The sequence below is a fragment of the Carassius auratus genome, chromosome 26, assembly GCF_003368295.1.
Source record: "Carassius auratus strain Wakin chromosome 26, ASM336829v1, whole genome shotgun sequence".
NCBI classification, from domain to species: Eukaryota; Metazoa; Chordata; class Actinopteri; order Cypriniformes; family Cyprinidae; genus Carassius; species Carassius auratus.
Genome location: NC_039268.1, coordinates 2,438,056 through 2,460,555, shown reverse-complemented (window position 1 = coordinate 2,460,555; position 22,500 = coordinate 2,438,056). Strand labels below are relative to the sequence as shown.

The 22,500-nt window shown below is 33.7% G+C and overlaps 1 protein-coding gene across 2 annotated transcripts in view; it reads left to right on the top strand.

Annotated features, from left to right (window-relative positions):
* LOC113044069 (type II inositol 3,4-bisphosphate 4-phosphatase-like) overlaps window positions 1-22,500 on the top strand; it is a 99,803-nt gene that overhangs the window by 12,468 nt on the left and 64,835 nt on the right. For both annotated transcript variants that reach the window (XM_026203663.1, XM_026203662.1), the window contains exon 2: window positions 195-274. The gene's annotated coding sequence lies outside the window, so the exon portion shown is untranslated. The remainder of the gene's footprint in view (window positions 1-194; window positions 275-22,500) is intronic.

Sequence of the window (22,500 nt, the reverse complement as noted above, 5' to 3'; positions counted from 1 at the left end):
AGAGATGAACCTCGATTCAAATTCAGAAATTTATTTGGAATTTAAAAAGCAACTGTACCTGAAAGTTGCAGAACAGTTTAGATATAGAGAGGTCATTAATAAAAGTGTATGTAAGATAATCTCCCGATGCTTTTATCACGTGTTCTACAGTCTGCGTTCATGTCATGACTACATTCTCCTGTGTTTCTCTTTAGAGCAACTTCTTGGGAAGTAGCAGCTTCTCTGTGACCGATCTTCTCCAGTCTAAGGACCAGCAGCTTTCTCTCAGCCTGAGGTGAGTTGCATTGTGGGAGTTTTAGCATTGTCTGCAGTGCTGACTTCATTGAGCCTGCACTGTGGTTTTTAAGTGTAAACTTCATTTGCTGGGTTTCGTGCTCCTGTGATGAGCTCTCTGGAGGTGGATGATGTCAGGCACACACAGCTAATCAAACAGGACTGAGACTCCAGCAGAAAACAGGCCATCTGCTCCTATATTTGGCACACAGCTCCATCTGATTGTCCAATGAATGCACAGCTTGAGTTTGCATTGTACGGTATGGCAGAGTGGCATGACAATTTATAGCATGGTAGATTTATGTTTACACATTGAGGAATCTGGAATAAAGTGAAAATGTGGAGCAGAACATGTCCCAAACTGTGGCTCATCCAACGAATTTAAAGAAAAAAAAGATTTCTCGAAATTATTTGCTAATAAACACAATTAAGCCCACCTAACATTAAAGTTATTGAATATACTTTTATATTGCAATAATTTCATATTCAATTTTCAAATTAATGTTGAAACAACATAAATATAGTATATTTTTAATATTTGTTTACTGGCACCTTTATTGTATGACTGAAGACCAGTATAACTGATAGCAATATCACTGATGTCTCCAAGAAATTGTAATTTACTTCCCCTAATATTAATATAATATAACCATTGACTATATAATCATTACAGTATAATTAAGAGCTATCAATTTTAACGTTTATTAGACTTAAACAAAATAACTGCTTCTAATTTAAGTGAACCCGTTACAATAAATGTCATATTTCCCTGTGCTCTTCAGCAAGTAGGAGATATACAGAACTTTAATAAGGTTTTCAAACACTAAATTCTCAATTAAATATGAATCCTTAATGTGTTTAATATTTGTAATGCCGTTAAACTGGAAAAATTAATCGCCTGTGTTAACACATTAATTTTGATAGCACTCATATTAATATAATAATAAAAAATAATTAAGTAATAATGTCCATCCCTATTGTATTATTTTTAGGTTGCATTTTAGGCTTGTTCCTGTAAATGTACTGTAAATTATATTTAAGCGCCTATTAAAGGACAACTTGATATTCTCATGATTGATAGTGTCATGACGGTGAGTGACAGCTGGATGGATTCCCTGCACACTGCATCACATGACGTTTCGTTTCCATCATCAGTTCGCATCAGTTCGTTTCCATGGGCGGTTTCAGGTCTGAGATTAGCTCTGTTTTAACTGGGGTTCCTCAGGGCTCAGTCCTGGGCCCTCTGCTTTTTAATATTTATCTGGCACCACTTGGACAGTTGTTGCGATCACTTGGCCTCCATTATCACTTTTATGCTGATGATACGCAGATTTATATACACTCAAAGTTTGATGAACATCTTGTTGTTGATTTTCTGTCCGATTTCTGAGATAAAGGAATGGATGAGTACAAATTTTTTATGTCTGAATAGTGGTAAAACTGAAGTTATGCTTATTGGTTCACGTCATCAAATTTCAAAAGCTGGTTCCTTATCTTTGACTATTGATGGCTCTGTCTTGGCTACTCAAGCTAAAGTGAAGAATCTTGGAGTTATTTTTGATACCAGGCTTTCATTTGATTCTTTTGTTCAGAGCAGAGTTAAATCATCCTTTTTTCACCTCAGAAATATAGCCAGATTACGCCCTATGCTAAATTTCTCAGTAACTGAAAAGCTGATGAATTTCTTTGTCATCTCTAGGATAGATTACTGTAACGCTCTTCTAGCCGGAGTCTCTAAATCCACACTTAACAAACTACAATATGTACAAAACTCTGCCGCCAGGATATTGGCTGGGTCCAGGGTATGCAATCACATCACTCCAGTTTTGGAGTCCTTACACTGGCTCCCAGTCCGATTCAGAGTAGATTTTAAAATTATGATGCTGACATACAAAGCATTGCATAGCTTGGCCCCTTATTATTTATCTGAGTTGTTAACTGCCTATACCCCAACTCAGAGTCTGCATTCTTCACAATCCAACTTTTTGGTTGTTCCTCAAACACGCTTACGATCTATGGGTGACAGGGCCTTTTCTTCATATGCTCCTGTCCTTTGGAGTTCTCTGCCTCCTGATCTTAGGGAAGCACAGGGCTACGACATTTTTAAAGGTAGACTTAAGACTTTTTTTTTTTTTAATTAGCATTTGATTGTTGATGTTACTTTTATTGTTTGAGCTTTGTATTGCTTGTTTGTGTACAGCGCTTTGAGAAGTTGCCTTTAAAGGCGCTTTATAAAATAAAGTTTATTATTATTAGATGTAGACTCTGGCCCTTGCTTCGTGTTGTGTGTTCTGATGCACTGTCAGTGGCTGGTTGTTTTTCGTGTCTCCATTGAAGCTCAGAATAGTGTTTCTCTTTGGTGAGGAGCAGCAGAAGTACAAAAGGACTGTGCTCTTGTCTCTTGTGTAATGCAGCAAGACGTACAGTACACGGAGTGCAAAAGTCTGGGAAGCTATTTTTTTCCATATTGTAAAATGGTATAAGCTGTATTGAAAAATGAAGGTGGATGTCTTTGGTTTGTGTCTCTTCTGCTTTAATTAAAGCTGTACCTGAGCTTCAGCATGCTCTGAGATGTTTTAAAGAGCACCTTGAGCTTCGATGGAAGAATGTAGGACTATCTGTTACACTGAAAGAAGTTTCCACCTATTCCAACTCAACTTAAAAAAAAAAAGTTTTATCAAACTTTGTCTTGTTCATTTGCAGCTTTCTTTCTTTAAGTTGAATTAAATTGGCTGTACAAGCTAGTCTCATATAACTCATATAAGAGCTTGAAATTGGTTGAAGTAATGGTAAAACATGTTGCCATGACTTTACTGATCAAACGTATGGATTTTTTTTACAGTGTATGAAGACTTATGGCTCTCATTGACCTGAGAGTGACCTACTGTAGAAATAGTGTAGAATGTGAAATATTTGTTTTGTGCTTTTCTTTCAGAAATCAAAATCTTTATTTCTATTTAAATGCCACAGCAACTCTTACGTAATTTATGTGGGCCCCATATATTGTATTTGTTTATGCATTATTTTTGGTGCTATTCAAGAGAATTGGTTGTACTTTTTTATTATGTCATAAATATATTTGAATACTTTGTAATAAATCCCCAAAAATAGTGTGTACTCAATAGCCAATATAATTTTATATATATTTATATGCATAAGTGCAAGTTACATTTTTAATGGAATATTTTATATTTTGTTTAGATTTTAAGGTATTCTTGTTAAAGTGTAATTATATTATACATTTAGATATTATTTAGTAATATTTATTAACTACATGTACTTTATGGTTAGGGTTGAGATTAGAGTTTGGCTTAGGGTTACTTGCATGTAATACATAATTTATTGTTATTATAATTCTAAGTACATCTAACGTATAACAAGGACACCGTAATATAAAGCGGTACCTATTTTTTTGTACCATTTCGATTGCATAATTTGCGTTGTAGAAATGACTCATTTTCTGAAATGCTTTTGCAATATATTTCACATATGGGAAAAATACTTTGAGAAAGTTTCTGTTGAAAAAGTGGTTGGCACTCTCAATCTCTCTATCTTCGATTGTTGATAATCAGCACTCTCTGTTGCAACTTTTCTCAGTTGTTTTTGGGTGTTTTTGCAACTCTATTGCTCGACCCGGCCGAGACCTTTCACACAGTTGTCAGCTCTGCTGCGCTGTGGTTCAGGAAGTGTTGTCCCCTCGCAGGTCAGCTCTTCCTCTCTCTATATCATCACACATTCAGTTATTTATAGATCCTTATCCAAGCAGTCTCAGATGCTGCAATAAAGAGCGGCCTGCACTGGAGATCTCTGAGTCTTGAATTCAATCACTTTACAGTCCCAGTATTGATTAGGAGGGAGTTTATGGGTGGAGACGTGCTGTACCCATGGCGAATGAAATCTAGCGTCCTCTAAATGATAGCAGCTCGCTCTTACTCCAGATAACATTTCTTCTTCAATAAATGAAAGTTTCATCATATGTGTGATCAGGGTGTTAGATTACAATTTTTTTTCTGTACCTGGTGAATTTTTCTGACCATAATTATGAATTATTTGCATTATTTTGTAGCAGTATTCCAGCTTTGTAGTTGTCTTTCTGATGATCCAAAGCTTCCTGAGTTTATCCAGCTTCTAATTTTGATTCACCTGCAAAGAAATTGTGAAAAACATTTCACCATTCACCAATATTTATAACAGTCATATGAAATATATGGAAATATATGTGCAATTATTTAAAAACAAAAATTTGCATTATATTTTTATAGCAAAAATATTTGTTTGTCATTTGCATGAAAAAATAAATGGATTGGTTTCACTTTGAAGCAGTTTTCACTCAGAAATTGCAATTACAAAGGCATGACAAGCAACACATTAAATGAAATGTGGATTTTTAAGTAAAAAGGTTATTTAAAAAATTTTTTTTTAATATATTTTAATAATCTTAACCTCAAAAAAACACAAAATCCTAAAGACCTGTTAAAAATGTAGTTCTTTGTATTTTTATATATATTCATTTATTTATTTATTTGGATGAATTGATAATTATTTTAGTATTTTTTATGGTCAGAAGTCTTTTTTAGACCTCTTGATTACTGACACATAACACCATGAATGTAGCATCACACATTTCATTTCATGAGAGCATGGATGATTTTTCAAAAGTACCAGTCATTCTTTTATGAATAAATCTTTTTTAATGAAGGAAAAAAAATGGCTGAGTGCAACTTTAATTTTGGACGCTGTGTGTGGTTGATTAAAAGTACATGGAGAGCATTCAGAGGAGAAAGCCTTCTGGTGCACAAGTAATAGTTTTCAAATGCATGAACTTAGTGATTTGCCACATGGTTATAATGCTGCTATCGACAATCCCAGTGATGGACGACTAGGAAGGCAGTTTATCTGATCTTATCCACGATGCTTTGCTCACCTCGCAAGCATAACCCCGTCCCTTTGGTTCTGAACTGTTGAGATGAATGAGTAGCGTTAACCCTCAGCATTAGCTCAGCACGGCTTTGCTCACACAGTCATCAGGAAGGAAGCGTGCTTTGAAGAATGTGTGTCTTTGGAAGTTCACTCAGGTTGCCAGACAATTTGAGGAGAATGTGTTTAGAAGCATCCGGGGGCTCATTTATAAAGCGCATGTGTGATCAGATTTGACAAGGAGCTGGAGAAGACAAGAATAATTTAATACGGTCATATTTCAATTACGCGTCCCATAAACACCTTGTTTTGAGTACCTGCTGTAAGTGAATATTCATGCATATCTGAGAGACGCACAAGATCTCCGCCAGCTGGAAGATGTCAGGCGCGAGAGAATCATTTACAGCCCTTAAATGAAACCAACATAAATCCGTATACAGCTGAATGAAGGCCTACATTCCCTGATTCATCCTTTAGCCTCTCGTCTGCTGCTGTTAAAATGGAAATGAAAGATTTGATTAAATCAGCCTGCTAAAATGCGGAGTAATAAATGCAGAGAGCCAACAGAACACAGTAGAGGGAGGAAAGCGCTGATGTCTTCGTTAGTTTGGGATTTATTAGCATGTTACAGAAGCTGAAGCTCTGTTTGGAATAAATGTTTAACAGGACTATGGACTGCGACTGAAAAAAGAAAAGGTAAAACGGGTGTAAACGTGCTGTGGTCAGTATAACGTTATTGCTTTGCTAACACTGGCCAGAATTAGACTATAACTTGGTGACTTTGAGCCCTCTTAATGACCGTTATGGGTAAGTGTTGATCTGGTGGTGTTAGTTTAGAGACTGGCTCTTTAAAAAGAAACCCCCCAAAAATGAATTAGTGCCAGAGTGCTTTAGACGCCAACAACGAAGCGTTTTCTCCCTTTGAGCGGTCGATTAGCTTGTTTATTTTGCTGTCCTGGCTATGATTACATGGTTACTTATTGTATTATTTGTATTTAATGTTATTTTCTCTCCAGTCTGTCCAGAGCCTCATCAGAACAGGTTGCAACCCACCAGTTGCATTAAACGCTGCATTAGACGCACACACAAACCAATGAATCACTTTATATACCGCATATAATCGTATTTCTGTTTGGTTGCAGCTAATGTGTTGCTTCAGTCCTTAAAGACACTAAATGATGTGAAATGAAGCTTTAAAAGTGTCTTTTTAAATTGCAGATCATTTCCTGAATGAATCAGTTGTTTTGTTGGTTTTGTCTGTGAAGTATGTTCATGCATATGTTCTCTTTGCTGCTTTAGACATGTGACTTTGACACGCACAGCTCTTTCTCAGCTCTACAGTTTCATGAGAAACACTTTTGAACATGAAATATTAAAATAATACAGCCTGATTTGAATATGTGCTTTCAAGGCAGCGCTGTATTCGTATTACTCAAACCTTCTGGTCAAGGATTGTTCTCGAAACCCAGTATTAAACTTCTGCAATTAATTCATCCTCAACCACCACTCTCGGTTTTCAGTACATTACTTCAGCTGGGCTATTTTTGGTTTTTAACATTGTGGTTCAGAAAGAAATGTAAAATGTAATAGAATGTTCAGCATTCACAGTGGAATGATGATGTCAGCGACGTTTGCATTCTGAATTATGACTGGTTTTCTTTTCTTGCGTGTGTATGCATGCTGAACTGTGATCGGTCTTTTTTTCTGTCTAACATCTGCAGAGTCACTCACATTGCACAATGCACAGCGTGATGACAGTGTCAGACCAGCTCTCTGACGCAACATTTTGTTTAAGCCTGAAACCGGAACTTACTGGTAGCACTTTACAAGAAGGTTTCATTCATTAAAGGAATAGTTCACCCAAAAATGGCAAACTGATGTAAATGTACTCAAGATGAGTCTGTTTTTTTGATCAGAACAAATTTGGAGAAATGTAGCATTGCATCAATTGTTCACCAGTGGATGCTCTGCTGCAGTGAATGGGTGCCGTCAGAATGAGTGTCCAAACAGCTGATAAACACATTACAGTAATCCACACCACTACAGTCCATCAGTTCATGTCAGGTGAAGCTGAAAGCTGTTTTTGAAGAATACAAATCCATCAAGACATTTTTAACTTCAAATTGTTGCTTCCCGTTAAAATATGAATCCATAATTCATAATAATACTTCCTCAAGCGAAAAAGTGATCTTGTCTGAATCAGCAGAGAAATAACGCATAGATCAAGCACTGTTTACAAAACCACTCTGAACACAGTACGGTATTTTGGTGGAATTTGATGTGAGAGGAAAGCAAGGGAAGGACTTTTTCACTGAAGAAAGCATTATTATGTTTAAATTTAAAATTATGTTTGTTATGGTTTCAATTTAAAATGCTTTAATAATGGATATATATGTACACACACACATACACGCATGCACACACACATATATATATACACATACACACACACACACACACACGCGCGCACACACACACACACACACACACACACACACACACACATATATATATATATATATATATTTATACATACACACACACACGCACGCACACACACACACACACACACACACACACACACACACACACACACATATATAGGGAACACTTAATTACTATTAACTACCACTTTACTCTCAATTAATTCCTAATTTGCTGCTTATTAATAGTTATTTGTTAAGTTTAGGTATTGGGTAGGATTAAGGATGTAGAATAAGGTCATGTAGAATATTGTAGTAATATGCATGCTAATGACTAATTAAGATAAAGTGTTACCACAAAGATGAATAAATGTTAACAAACTGTTGTGCTATTTTTTGCCTCCTTGCAAGCACTGCTATTTGTTCAAGAAATGCACGTCTTATTTCAATCTGGATGTTTTCAGTGCTTCGAAAGACCTGCAGGATTGGTAAATCACTCATCCTAAACTATGAACACCGTAGCAAGCAGAAGTATATGTATATTTGTGCTCCATATAGTGAGAATAATCAGAGAACGACTTAACTCTTTGACTTGGCTTCTACTAGTCTGCCTATCACAGCACTGCAGCGTCTCTCTCTCTCTCACACACACACACACACACACACACTTAAGGCCAGACTTATTGCCTTGCTGATGGAAAAGCCATCAAGTATCTGATCCAGTGAAATACAGAGCCCAGCAGAAAAAGGGATAGGTGCGGCTGTGCTGGAGTAATACTGACACGTCACACTTCACACACGCTTCTGGTGCTGCAGTCTGTGTGTGTGTGTGTGTGTGTGTGTGTGTGTGTGTGTGTGTGTGTGGTTTAGTATGGCTTTCTCATCTGCCTCCTGGGTTTATCTGCTGCTAGTCACCACTCGTTCCACGCTGCAAGCACACAAGCGTTTGCTCAGGAAGGAATATCCATGCATGGCCATTGCCAAGTGTTGAGTTTTGTGGTGTGTTATCTGACACTTGCATATGTTTCTGACTGGATGGTTTGGTTTTCCGGCGTGACCTCGGTGTCATTCGTGCTGGTTTGCATGGGAAGGACCTGTCTGGAGCTGTAATGCATGGACACACACGTTCACATCTGCAGCTCAGCTGGAGACTCTCATGCTTTCTGGATCGTGTCTCTTCTCTTGTTCTCGCCGTAGCTGTATAAAAGCCTTCATTTAGAGTCATCATTGGTACTATCCTGATACCAAAATATAGACAGCATAATTCTTTTTTTGCATGATTATTTAGGTAGACAGCATAATTATTTTGCTGTAATATAAAGCAGTATTGTCTGTATCTTTTGCAGAGAAGACTGCAGATGAATCCATCCAGGATGTTGGACAAAATCAAATACTGACTTCAAATCTACTTTATATTTAATTAATTACATAAATAAAATGCAGTAATTAATGAAATGGTTAATAAATAATCATAATAATAATTTAAATAAAATACAAAATTACATTTAAAATAAAATAAAATTACATCTGGAGAATATTTGACAATTTTTTGTATTTCTTTCTTTCTTTCTTTCTTTCTTTCTTTCCTTCCTTCCTTCTTTCTTTAGTCACAAATCTCAACAGACAAAATGTTATTAATTATATATTGACTGCATGTTTTTACTTTTCTTAATTGCAAAATACCATTTTAAATGAAATATTAAATAAAATATTACATTTAGATTAAATATTAGTTTTTTTTTAATTTTTCTTTCTTTCTTTCTACTCTTTTAGTCACAAATCTGATCAGAGAGAAATGTTATTAATTACATAAGGACCGTATGTTTTTACTAATGTCGATGGCAACAAACCATTAAATGTTAATATAAAACATTATTCTAAAGAAATATATTTAATATTATTATTTTATTTTTATTCATTTTTTTAATATATTTAACGTTATGCACCCCTGAGCAGTCATATATTTGTGTATAATAATCACTTAACTGCATGTTTTCTCTCTAATGTATGGCACAATACAATTTTATGACTATAGGCTTATTTTTTCTACTTATAGGATAAAAATGTGCAATAAAAATATATAATAGTGACATTTAAATGATATAACAACAACATTTATTGCAAAAATAGTACTTGATTATTAATATAATCACACTGATTATTTATTTCAGATTTAATACTCAAGACATTAAACATGGCTTAAGAACTGCTGTGTGTCTGCATGCTAACTGGAGCGTCAGGTTGTTAGCTTAGCATCTTGCTAATGCAAACGAGCCTGTATCTGCGCCTCACACAGTCGGACGATGAGCTTGCGTTCCTAACAGAGGTTCACATGGATTACATGCTAAACAAACAGCCACCTGTTCATGCTTTGACATTTAGCCCACGGCGAGCGCACTGTCACAGGAGCGCGGCCCATTTCTCACTGCTCTGACGTTTTTCTCATTGTTAGTCTGGAGGTATCAGAGTTAAAATGGCTGACAGAGGAAGTGTGCTCTGACTCCGGAGGGACAGGGATAAGCTCGGCTCGTCACAGTCTGACACGAGGAGCTGCTGACTGTTTTAATGAAAGGCTTGGGTGGACAGACACACACACGCACGCTCATGTTTCTTCTCTGACAGGGACGCCAGGCGCGGAGCCGGTTATAATGGAGGCCAACGGGCAATCAGGCCTCTAATGATCTCTTTGGAAGGAACGTGTTTACAGGAACAATCATTATACGCCTGATTGCATCTTACTCTGCTGCAAATAAAGCTCTTTCAAAGGTTCCTTCCACAGGCTTCCCTCAATTATGAGAAACCTGGAGACTTAACGATGGGAGTTTATCTACTGGGTTAAAGTGATGAAAATACATATGAGCAAAATATAAGATTGAAAAAATATTTGGAAACTTCTGACAACAAACAAACACGTAAAAATCTAATTCATTTATTTACTCCAATTCATTGCATTACATTTTTACATTTGTATACATTTTTATTTCTATATATATTTTTATGATTGCTTTTAAATTAGTGTTTTTATATTAGTGTATATTCATTTTTAATATTTGTATTATTATTATTTTCCCATATATTTCTCTTATAATTATTATTTTCTCATATCTCATATATTTAATCCTCATATAATATTATTTTAAGATTATTGACTGATTTTTAAAAATATATATTTTCTATATTTTTTAGTGATGTTTAATTTTTAATATATCATACCAACTACATTAAAATTATAGTTTTAAGGTTATCAACTGATAATAATAATAGTGCTATTTATTTTTATTTTATATTTTTATTTATTTATGATTGTATTTATGTATTTATATTTTTATAATCATACTGATCACATTAATTTTTTAATTATATTAATAAATTATATTAATATTAGTACATAGCATATAGCAGTCTTTAGTTTTTTCTATATTTTATATTTTTTTATTATTTATTATTATTCACATGATTGATCGCAACCAAACCTTATAGCCAATTAATGGACAAATATAAAGCACTCTAATTTATAGAATTGTTTATTTATTTATTTGTATTTTTTTTTGTATGTGTGTGTTTAAAATGTTTCCAACCAATTCAGCCAAGCATTTCAATCGTTAAGCAATTTATCTCTTTTTATTTAAATTTTTTATTAATTTTATCTTTTATCATTTATCTTTTAGCATTTAGCATTTTCATTTTTGCAAATATATATAATTCCAGATTTATCAATACATTCTTATGATGGTTTTCTAAAGAATTAGAGAATAGAACGTTTTTGGTGGAACTTAAAAGGTTTCTGCTTTGGCTTCAGGCTGTGAAGAAAGGTATTTTGGTTTTAACCAAATCTTTATTTGTAAGACGATCACGACTCGCGTGTTGTTTGTGCCGTCCCTGTGTTCTAGTTTAAGTGCCGTGCTGATGTTGTGTGTGCGTGTGTGTGTGTGTGTGTGTGTGTGTGTGTGTGTGTGTGTGGATTAGCAGCAGTTGTCGGAGGACATCCCTGCTGCGGTGCTGGGATTGCATCAGCTCTGATGAATCTAATCCTGGTGTCTTTCAGGAGCGAGCGGGAGGAATGCTAACAGCCCAGACTGTCAATATCAATGACGCACATCAACATCCTACTCAAATCCTTCCTGCAGCACAACACACGCACACACACACACACACACGCACACACACACACAGATGACAGTCTCAGCTCAGGTGTCAGTGTTTCTGTTTGACTGGCCTTATGAATAAAATGACATTTATCTGAAAAAGAATAAAATATAACGTTTAGTTTAACTTCATGTAAAAATAACTAATATCTAAAAATAGCTAAAACCAACTGAAAAAAATAGACACTACTAAAACTTAAAAATTATCATATAAATATAAAATAAGAATATAAAAACAATCCTCATCATTTTATAAAATGAACACTAAAAATATTTATAAACATATACAAATATAAAATAAATAAAAGTTATAGAATCTCATTGATACAAAACACCCCCACTATGTTAATATAAAATCACACACACACACACACACACACACACACACACAAAATCTTAATTGTCCTAAATTATTGTCCTAAAAGGCTTAACATATGCCAAATATAATTTCCCTACCATGTTTAATCTATTTGAATAAAACTTTACATTTCATTTTTATCACCATCATATAAATAAGAATTATAATGACAGAAATGATTCTGATATTTGAATATATTTTTGGACCATAATAGCATACTACTGTACAAAAACAGTGCAAATGGTGTTTATGATTGTGTTTAGGATCACTCACATAAAACCAATAATGACAGACTACTGAACTACTCTCTTGTAGGAGTCTTGTGCTTTCCATCACACAGCGTGCTTCGAATGCTTCGTTATGTAAATGTGTGAGGTGTCAAATATTAATACTCGGGCTCTTCACAGACACTAAAGGCTTTTCGAGTTTCTAAAAGATGAAGACGTCTCCAGCCTTGTTCTTGAGGCCGAGAGCTTAACTTTAAGCTATTTCCATCCAGCCCCACAGAACAACAGGGTATTTTTAGTCTGTGGTACCTGTTGCTCTCTTTCCTCTGCAGGAAGCTGCCGTTTAGCTTGACATTTTGACTGGTCTGAGATACTTTCACATTCACGAGCGCAGGCCAGGACCTGAAGGTCTGAGGGTGAGCTGCTTGTTTGCATGATCAGGATCCGCTGTGGAGAGAGGTTGAGATGTTTGTTGCCGCTGCTGTGAACTTGCCGAGCTGATAGAACAAGCCACTTGTGAAAACACATTTTCGGCAGCGTTGGCAAACTGTGAAGAGAAGCGTTTCTCAGGGAAGCTGCTGAAACACACAGTGATGAGTGACCGATGGTTCAGCGGTGCTCCAGAGACTCCAGTGGATCATGCTGAGGTGGGCGTGTCCTCTTATGCTGGTGGGCGTGTCCTCTTATGCTGGTGGGCGTGTCCTCTTATGCTGGTGGGCGTGTGCTCTTATGCTGGTGGGCATGTCCTCTTATGCTGGTGGGCGTGTCCTATTATGCTGGTGGGCGTGTCCTCTTATGCTGGTGGGCGTGTCCTCTTATGCTGGTGGGCATGTCCTCTTATGCTGGTGGGCGTACCCTCTTATGCTGGTGGGCGTGTCCTCTTATGCTGGTGGGCATGTCCTCTTATGCTGGTGGGCGTGTCCTATTATGCTGGTGGGCATGTCCTCTTATGCTGGTGGGCGTGTCCTCTTATGCTGGTGGGCGTGTCCTCTTATGCTTTATGCAAATGAGGTTTGGTTTGTTTTTATTTACTCCAACACTGCAGTGTGTTAAATGCAGTGGTCGAATTATAAAAGAGAATAACAATAAATAAATCAGTGGGGATGGTGTGGTCAGTCTCTTTGGGTTCATGTTCATGTACACTTTTATCCAAAGTGACTTAGAAATGAGAACAATTTTGGTCAAAACTGGTGTTTTTGGCTGGTTTAGGACAGTCATGGATAAATTATGATGACAATAGAAGCACCAGTAGCTGGCAGCAAGTCCCTGTTTTAATATATGAGTTATTGAATCATTCAAATCAAATGATTCGTTCAAAATGGCTGATTCAATTAGAAACTAAACAACTGAGTCCGTCTGAATGGACCGTTGAATAACCGGCTTACTCGATTTGATCAAAACAGATTCATTTAAAGAACAATAGCACTGTGTTGCTATAAAATTAATAGCACTTTTCTGCTCGTGCACATGTGCTGATAGTCAGAAAAGCACATTTCTTGTGCAAAGAATATAAAACCATTTGGACTCTCAAGATGTGTTTTTGTTTGTTTTCTGCAAAGTCGGTGACATACTCGAAATGTCTGCTCTATCGTCTCTCAATCCCTCACAGTCACACATACAGCACAATAACATTATGTCAAGTGAACGTCTTTCAATTCTAATGGTAATCAAGGACAAATCACACCTTCTGTTGTCTTCTTCTTAAAGAACTTCAAAAGTTGCACTTGAAGCATTTCGTGTTAAAAATGCTGGAAACTTGCTTCCGCTTGTTACAGTACTGAGTTGTGATTTTCCCATCACCATCATCATAAGCAGAGGATTAACATGTAATTTGCACAATATAATGCACAACATTATTACTCTAAAGGGGATGGTTAGTGGGGATGGTGGTTTTACAGAGGGGATGCTTTTTGTCTTTTTTCAACCTCAGTTTGAGCCCTGGTTAAATGTCCTTATATTGCATTGCTCACACAGAGCATAGCAGCAAAATGCTTCCAGAAATGATGTAACTCCTAAAGCCAGTATCATTCCTAATCACTGGATCTGACCCGTCCTCTGATGGACGCTTCTCATGCGGAGATATGTTGATGTGTGGAAGCCCTCCGTCTCAGAAGAAAGAAGGCAATATTACTGTATTTATGAGTTTTGTGTTTCAGATATGATTCTGTATGTCCGTATGTCTGTCAGTTTTCACTCTAATGACGCTGTTCTGCTAGTCTGGTTTTACATGCTGTATTTTTTAACTTAAACACAGAAAACAGACGTTTCCTCATGCTGAGAGATAAGCAGATGTATGTGTGTGAAAAAAATATCATGGATGGTGTTAAAATAAATGACAGAGCGGACGATCAGAGCTTCTGTTCTCTGTTTTTCTTTAAGCTCTGTTAGACGAGGCGTGTTCAGAACATCTTCTTGACGTTTTACTGTTGCTGTCAGGAACTATTTTAGCAGAAGGACAGCATTTAAGGAACTTGCTTCAAAAAATGTTTTTAATATTTCTTATTTTGATCGGTAACTGTTTTATAAAAGCAATAAGGTACGAGAGGCCATGCTGTATTGTGAATAAATCACGGCTGAAGGCCACTACAACGCAGTGTACATATATAATTTTTATATATAATTTATTTATTTTACCATATAACATTAATTATATTAATATTATTATATTAAGGTTATTGACTGATGTTTTTTTTTCCATATATATATATATATATATATATATATATATATATATATATATATATATGGAAAAAACATATATATTAATCTTATTGTATATTTTATAATATTATTTATTAGTTTTTTTATGATATCACACTAATTCTATTTATATTTTTTATTTTAAGGTTATCAGCTGTTTTTGTTTCATCTTTTTTAAATGTTATTTTATATTTTATAATATTATTTATTAGTATTTAAAGATATAACACCAATTATATTAATATTATTATTTTAAGGTTATCTATTTAAAAATATTATTTATAGTGTTTTTTTAGGATATCACACTTATTATATTAATATTATTATTTTAAGGTAAAAGTGTTTTTATATCATCATTTTAATTTGTTGTTTTATTGTTTAAAATATTATCTATTATCACTGATTATATTATTTTAAGGTTATCAGCCGAAATACCTGTATTTGTATATTTTTAATATACTTTAATGTATTTACTTTATACATACATATATATATATATATATATATATATATATATATATATATATATATATATATATATATATATATATAAATTGGTATATCAAAAAATAATATATGAAATAGAAAATATATTTAATTTTTAAATATATATACTGTATTTAAAATAATATTAATATAATAGTGTGATATTTTTAATTATACATATATATATATATATATATATATATAATTTAAAATATTATTATATTATAATAATAATTATAAATATATTATTATATTAATATTCATATAATTGTGTGATATTTTACATTATATATACATATAATTTAAAATATCACACTATTATATCAATATTATTTTTAATACTGTATATATATTAAAAAATTAAATATATTTTTTATTTTATAGATGTTGTTTTTTTTTTGTTTTTTTTTTAGATATCATACCAATTTTATTAGTGGTATTAATGTTACCAACAGATACTTATAGTAGTACAGTATTTTATTTATATATTTTTAAATATATGTATTTTCTATTGTATTTTTTTTTTAAATTGTATTTATCTTACTGATCATATTCATTTTTAAATGATTATTAATAGAATAGCAAAAAGTATTTTCAGCTTTAGTTTTGCTTTTGGACATTCAGATTTTTAGTATTTATCTGTTAATTTTTTTTATATTAAATGACTAATAACTGCTCAGGCAGAATAAGAATATATTGGTCAAGGCGATTGTTATTTTCATTATTTTGTTGGTGCTCAGCAGCTAAACAGAGATTTCTGAAAGTTGCACAAAACTTTGCGCAAAAAGACCAACTGCAATCTGAGCCCACTTAAATGTTTTTAATGTTTTATTAAATATTTCTGCTAATGGGATCATGCTTTCAACACTGAAGTACTCTCAGCTTTAGAGAAATGGTTTTACCATGTTTAAATCCATTCTTTAAATCCCACAGATTTGTCCACATGAAACAGATTGGTGCCCAAAAATGGAGAAAATGTGCGAAAGAAGTCATCTTCAGATTCCATCTGGGCCTCCTCATGAGCCAATTCACAGCTCGCTTCTCAACATATTATCTCATAAGGAAATAAGTGAATAACAGAATTACCAGGTACAGGAAACCTGTGAATCTAGCTGATAATAGAGCACAATTACTGCGCTGGATTGTGATGAGGTCAATGGCTGGCTTCCTGTTTTCTGCACCAGTGACTGGCGCTTTCATTCGATTGTCATTGATTGGAGCTTGCCTCACAAATGCCTTCGCAAATTGACTCGCAACCACAAGCAGGGCGTACATAATGAAGCTTTCTGGAAATGAAAGACTGCGCCAAACACAGCCTCATAAGATTCATAAGCCTCAGTAAAAGCTGCGCCATGTAAGATCCTCAGACAGAGCACAATCAGTTTCTGGGGGAGTTTAATCTCCAGATGTTTACCTGAATTCACTAGTTTACACATTTCATTTGAGCACGCAGTGGGCGGACCATGCCACATTTCACCTCAAAATCAAATTAAAATTGTGTGTGTGTATGTATATGTCTATAACTTTTCATTTTAATTAACTAATTCATTTATTTGTTTGCCTTCTTTCTTACTTTATTACTTTCTTACGTCCCAGAAAGGACTGTGTTTTGAGGAAATGTAATCTATCAAAACAAGTTTAAAAATAGACTACATTTTCTTTATGCAAAATATAAATGCTAATTTCTTTCTTTTGATTTTGGGGTAAAATATGACCTTGTTCTTGACAGGTTATGCAGTTTCTCTAATAATGATCCAACATCTATTTATTTATTTTTGTTTATTTTCTGTAATCGTCGTGGCCATTATATTAATTAGCAATCATTTAATTAACAGTTAATTAAAATTAAAAACTCGAATTAGTTCTGGGATTTTAATTATAATTTGTAATTTTTAGTTCTTGACAGGATTCACAATTGCCCCTGTAATGTTTTTGTTTTTTTACTTATTTAATTTGACTTATTTTCTATAATAATATTAGTAATTATAATCAATTTATATATATATATATATATATATATATATATTTTTTTTTTTTTTTTTTTTTTTTTTTTAAATTCATTAAATTTTTAAGTCATTTTTTACATTCATTTTTAATGTTTGATAACAGAATTTTTCATTTATAGTTTTGCTTTTGGACATTTAGATGACTAATAACTGCTCATTGAAAACAATAAGAATATGAGTTAAAATATTGGTCAAACAAATGAAAAATTTTGTTAGCTACAGTAGATTAAAATATATTTTTTTTTTCAGGAAGTTTCACAACTCAAAAGCAAAAGCTGACTTACATTTTTTATAATTTCTCATATCTTTCTTGTGAATTTAGGGTTAAATATGACCCCGGCGTGTTCTTGCCAGGTTTTGTGTTCGCTGTAATAATGATCCCACATACATGGACTGACCTATTTCTCAATTACCCTTTTTAAAAGATCACCACCTTTCTAGAACGAAACACAGACTCTATAATACACGGTTATAGCGCTCAGTCTTTAGACATGAGCTTCATAACATGACCTCGTTTGAGGCTGAGGTTTTAACAGCCCTCGGAAACCAGTTGACGAATGACCTTTCACAGCGCTCAGCGGCATCCATCAGCCGCTCGCTTTAATGCACAATAATATCGAGCGGACAGATAAACCGTCCTCTCGCCGCAGCCTGCGACATGATTTCTGAATGAATTCAATTCATTTAATATGCTCCACTGTAATGTGGTAATCTGGTTGTTCATATTCATGAGTAACTGTTGCGTAGCGTCTGTTTAGAAAAGACTGCAAATGCTCCAAAACAAGCATCTGTCCTCCGAAAGCCATTGCTGCTGAGTCATGGGAAAAACACAGGGAAGAAACGGCTCATTCACTTGAAGGGATCCAGAGCCGCTTTCACTCATTTGCTCTCCAGAATCGTGCTAGCATTACTCATACAGACTATCATAAAACCAGCGAGCTATTTTTAGCACCGTCCGGCTTTTTATGTAGGTCAAAAATGGGAGGATTTCTCGGCAGGTGGGGTGAGATGTATGGGAGAAGTTGGGAGAAATAAAGGCAGGACGAGACTGAGACTGTGTTACAGCTTCAGCGCTGCTTCATTTGAACTAATCATCCAGAAAAGAGTCAACGTCTGATTCATGAATGAATTGTTCTTTTGAGTAGGTTTGTTTGAGTGTATCTATTTTTGATCGAAACTTGTGAGGGAGAAAAGCAGTTTGTGGAATAATAACAAGAATGTATGACGTTCTATACAACAGTTTTGGTTTTAATACATTTTATTTATTTATTATTTTGATTTGACACGTTTATACATTTTATTATTTCATTTTATTTAAATGATTTTTATTTATTTATTTTGTAATTAATGTATTTTTTTATTTAGTTTTGTATTTTATTTTCTTAGTTTTGTATTTTTTAATTCAATCATGTACTATTTAATTTTAGATTTTAATTCATTTTTTGGTTTTATTTGTATTTTGCATATATATATATATATATATATATATATATATATATATATATATATATATATATATATATATATATATATATGTATATATATATATATATTTTTTTTTTTTTTTTAATGTTGTTAAGTTATGTATTTTATTAAATTTTTTCTTTGATGGCAGTCAAGGAAAAATAAACTGTAAATCTCAGTGCTCTTAAAGCTGCAGTAGGTAACTTTTGTAAAAATATATTTTTTGCATATTTGTTAAACCTGTCATTATGTTCTGACAGTAGAATATGAGAAAGATAATCTGTGAAAAAAATCAAGCTCCTCTGGCTCCTCCCAGTGGTCCTATTGCCATTTGCAGTTACGGACCGCTCCCGGTAAGAAACAACCAATCAGAGCTGCGGTCCGTAACTTTGTTTGTGTCCAAAATGTAGAAAAATGTATATAATAAGCGAGTACACAATGAATCCATTTTCCAAACCGTGTTTTAAGCTTGTCCTGAATCACTAGGGTGCACCTATAATAAGTGTTTATATTCGGACTATTTTAGATTGCTTCGGGGATACCGCGGCGGAGTAACCCAGTACCTTTGTGATTCTTCATAGACATAAACCGAGAGAAGTAGATCCGGCTACAATGTTCTTCCACAAGACGCAAGCAGTTCTGTTTATTAACCGCTAGAGCGTCAAAAGTTCCCTACTGAAGCTTTAAGCAAAGATGCCAGAATGCAAATGGTATGCTTCAGCCGACAAACTGAACTGAATGGCAATGCTAAGGGATCACTCTTCAGCAGGTTTTATAGACACTTTGGTTGACACAGATCCAGTGTGTCGGCTGGTGAAGAGTAAGGTTGGTTTCTTATATTCGACTGAAGTGCCTCTTTTCAATGTCACTCTTCATTTAGCTTTTCACATCTCTCCCTCTTGAATATCACTTTCAAATTCAACCTATCTCAGTCCTTTTGTGAGCGGCACCAATGCAGTATCTTGACTAGCAGGTCTTCTCTGTGTGGAAGCCACTGTGTCCTTGAGATGCCCTCTAGCTTGAAATAAAGACGTGTATGTATTTCTGAGAGAGAAATATTAATTCTGCCTCTCTTAATTGACTCTGCTGTTATTCACAGTAGGAAATTGTGTCAGAGTCAGCTGTAAGTTTAAAACCATCATAAATCATCAAGTCTTGTGTTTCTGTATGTGAGAAGATTTATGATTCTCACCACTGCTGCTCTTTCCTTTGCCCTTTCTATACTATGCAGGACTCTGGTACATGATACGTGAATGTATTTAAAATTAAAATGTACAGCAATGGCTGGAGCCGTTTCTGAGTTAATAAATGACAAGGAGGCAGCATCATTGTGTGATATTGATTTTAAGCAACAGTTTAATGAGCGAATTTAATATTGGGTAACTTGCTTTTAAGATATGATATTGTCAGATATGTTGTGCTTTTCAATAAAAAAGGGTTTGAAAACAAAATAATTATTTGATGATTCAGAATTATGACGTAAAGATGTAATAATGAGATAAATAGTCAAAATTATGATATTAAAAGTTAAAAAGTCTCTTGACTAGATATCTCATAATTAAAATGTTTTTTTCATAATTGACTTGGTATCTCATAATTTTGACTTTTTATCTCATAACTGGCCCAGTATCTGATAATTTTGACTTGTATCTCATAATTTCAAATTTTTAGCTCATAATAGACTTAGTATCTCATAATTTTGACATTTTATCTTATAATCAACATACTTAACTATCTCATAATCTTGATATTTTATCTCATGACTGATATAGTGTTTTAGAATTTAGACTTTTTATTTAATAATAGACTTAGTATATCATAATTTTGACATTGTATCTGATAATCAACATACTCTACTATCTCATAATTTTGATATTGTATCTCATAACTTACTTTAGTATCTCATAATTTTGACTTTTTGTTTCATAATTGACTTCATATCTCATAATTAATGTTTTTTTTTTCTCATAATTGACTTGGTATCTCATAATTTTGACTTTTTATCTCATAATTGACCGAGTATCTTATCATTTTGACTTTTGTATCTCATAATTGACATAGTATCTCATACTTTCAACATTTTTATCTTATAATAGACTTAATAGCTCATCATTTTTACTTTATACCTGTATTTCATAATCAATTTAGTATCTCATAATTTAGCATTTTATCTTATAATCAACATACTTAACATTGTCATTATCTTGATATTTTATCTCATAATTGACTTGGTATCTCATAATTTTGACTTTTATCTCATAATCAACATAGTGTCTCATAATTTAGTATCGTATAATGTTTACTAAAATTTTATTAAAATTTAAAATAACTTTTCTGTTTGAATATATTGTAAAATGTAATTCATTGCTGTGATCAAAGCTGAATTTTCAGCATAATTTCTCCGCTCTTCAGTGTCACATGATCCTTCAGAAATCATACTAATATGCTGATTTACTGCTCAAGAAGCATTTATTATATGTCGTAAACAGTTGTGCTGCTTCATATTTTTGTGAAAACTAAGATACATTTTTATCATGATTCTTTAATGAATAAAAAGTACAGCATTTATTTGAAATAGAAATCTTTTGTATCTTTATAAATGCCACTTTTGATCAATTTAATGCATCCCTGCTGAAAAAAAATCATTTCTTTAAAATATTCTCACCGACTGCAACTTGAATAGTAGTGTTCATGTATGTTGTATGTCTATATATATATATATATATATATATATATATATATATATATATATATATATATATATATATATATATATATATATATATATATATTGCTAATTTTAAATGCACAGTGGGTGGCAGGTACAAACATCTTTTTAGATTGTAGTATATATACAGTAGGTGCATAAACTTCACAAAGATCATCTTGTGTGACAGCTTGTATAGTGACAATCACTTTGAGATAAAAAAAAATATATAGGAAAAAGTAACTTGTGACAACTCTGAAATGACTTTCCTTTTCGATTAACATCAAGAATGCCTCTTTATTAACCCCTCCAAACATCAAGCTCCGTTTTTGCAATATAATGACTACTTGTCGCTCTCCAATTAATCCCCAATGGATAAAAAAAGTCCCTGCGTTTCTTTCAATCATTAAATATCCTGTTTCACTCAGAAAAGTGTCACATTACAGAAGCAAAATGGGTTGCTAACGGCGTCCCATTCAGATCTATTAGCATAAAGCGCTAGCTCTTCTCATAACAACTCTCTCTGATTTACTGTTGCCATAAAGAGATCCAGGGCCAATTAGATTTGTCTAGGTCATGTTTATGGATGGGTAATTTGCCAATGCGCCTCTAAAGGCTGACTGGACGTCTTTTCCCCTCCTCCATGACTCAATCGAGCTTCAAAGTTAATTTGAGGTCAATCATAACCTCAGATATCAGACTTGCTCCAAGTCTGCTGGCACGCGAACAGCCACAGCTGGGTCCTGATCTGATTGTGCCAAACCTACAGCCGGTTACTACTGAGAAAACCAGTA